This window comes from Lucilia cuprina, chromosome 3, assembly GCF_022045245.1.
Source record: "Lucilia cuprina isolate Lc7/37 chromosome 3, ASM2204524v1, whole genome shotgun sequence".
Classification (NCBI taxonomy): Eukaryota; Metazoa; Arthropoda; class Insecta; order Diptera; family Calliphoridae; genus Lucilia; species Lucilia cuprina.
Genome location: NC_060951.1, coordinates 5,385,773 through 5,388,031, shown reverse-complemented (window position 1 = coordinate 5,388,031; position 2,259 = coordinate 5,385,773). Strand labels below are relative to the sequence as shown.

The 2,259-nt window shown below is 25.5% G+C and overlaps 1 protein-coding gene across 1 annotated transcript in view; it reads right to left on the bottom strand.

Moving 5' to 3' along the window:
• Nucleotides 1–2,259, bottom strand: part of LOC111680746 (putative uncharacterized protein DDB_G0277255) — a 40,032-nt gene that overhangs the window by 23,611 nt on the left and 14,162 nt on the right. The window lies entirely within an intron of this gene.

Sequence of the window (2,259 nt, the reverse complement as noted above, 5' to 3'; positions counted from 1 at the left end):
ATAGACTAGACTATAGACTAGACTATAGACTAGACTATAGACTAGACTATAGACTAGACTATAGACTAGACTATAGACTAGACTATAGACTTGACTATAGATTAGGCAATAGACTTGACTATAGACTAGACTATAGACTAGACTATAGACTTGACTATAGACTAGGCTAAAGAGTACTATATTGACTAGACTATGGACTAGTCTATAAACTAGACCACAAACTAGACTATAGATAAAACAATATACTAGACTATATACTAGTCTATTGTCTAGATAATACGGTAGAATGTATAATAGACTATGGACTAGACTACAGAGTAGACTCTAAAGTAGACTGTAAAATGGACTATGGACTAGACTAGAGGCTAGGCTATAGACTAGACTATACACTAGACTATAGACTATAGGCTAAACTATACACTAGACTATATACTAGACTAGATACTAGACTATATACTAAATTATAATACTTTATTACCAGCAATTGTGAAAAAATTCTAAATATATTTTCTCTTTATTTTCCGTTTAAAATTCTAGTTTCTCTTAAGAATATTAGATTTAAATCAAAATATCAATAAACACGTAAAATTATTGTATGTATTTGATTTACTTTATTGTTTTTTACAAAACATTCGTTAAAAAACCTTTAAGCGTTTAGTTATTTATTTGTTTTTTTATTTTTTTTTGCCATATTTACAACGAAAGCAATTGTTTCGCATAGATTTTTCATTCATGTGATTTTTCGTTTTGTTTGCAAAATACAAATAACATATCAATACACATGTAGAATAGAGAAGGAAGTTGTATGTGAAAATTTTACGAAACGTTATATGAATATGTAAATATTAAAATAAGAAATTTTCAACAAACAATAGTGAAGAAGGGAAAAGAAAAATAGAATAAAAATCATAATCTTGTATTTTTTTATTCATAGATTGAAGTGGATGTGTTTATACATGTGTATGTATGTAGATCAACAATATGATTTTTTTTTTTTTTAAATAACTAAAGCCATAAATCGGATTTTCTTTCCGGTATTAAGCATTGATCCTGTAATAAAAATCATATGAAATATACAAAATATCATTGTAGTTATACAAATAAAACATATTTTTAGTTGTAATAAAAAAAGGATAATTTTGTTTTATAAGAAATATTTGAGTTTGAGAGGATGGTGAGGGGAGTAAAAGTTATTGCTGTTATAGCCTATAGTCTTAGCTTTAAAATGAGATGTTATTATTTAAAATATCTTCAGAACTTTTGAAGTTGTAGTTGTTTTTCTAACACAACCTCTTAATTAATATTAATCATACGCATAGTATGACCATATGATATAAATAAACTTTAAAAGGTTTTTAATTTAAATATCATTGAAAAAAATTTTAACAAATTTAGAAGAATATTTTAAATGATATTAGTTTTAAGATTTCTCTGAATTGACGTTTTTTTTGGTGGTGGGAGAGGGGAAGTTGAAGCATGTAGCGCTAAAAAATCCATTTTGTCTTTTTTAACATGAAAATAATTACATTTTCCCTTAAAATTCTCGAACAAACTTGTGTACACAAGTTTATAATGTAAAATAAGTAACAAGAACCGTATTTCTAGCGAAGATGATGATGGATATGATATACATTTAATAACCCAGCACACATACTATATTACATTCCAAAAAAAAAAGAAAACAAAAACAAAAAATTTTGTAATATTTTTAAAATATTTAAGGAAAAATCATAAAACTTACAAATGAAATTTATAAAATTTTAACAAAATTAATGTTAAATACAAAACTTTTCTTCAGTATTTAAAAATTGAAGAAAATTTCCATTGTCTTCTTTTGCTTTTGATTTCTGCGGTAGAAATGTTTGCTGGTTTATGTGCAAAAATTTCTTGTGTAAATGATATACAAGTGTTGTATACTTTTTAAACTCATACATTTTTTCATTCATGCATTATAATTTATGAACTTTATTCATGGACTTAAAATGCCAATTAACATATTTTTTCTTTTCTTTTTTATGCAAAGAACTGAAACAAGTTTATGTGAAAAGAGTGACAGAAAGTAAAAGGAACAAACATCTGTTGAAATGTGAATTTTTAATAAATCGTTATATAAAATATAATAAACTAACTAGAATAGAAGTAGAACAGAATTAGAAAAAAACTAGAACAGAACTAGAACAGAACTAGAACAGAACTAGAACAGAACTAGAACAGAACTAGAACAGAACTAGAACAGAACTAGAACAGAACTAGAACAGA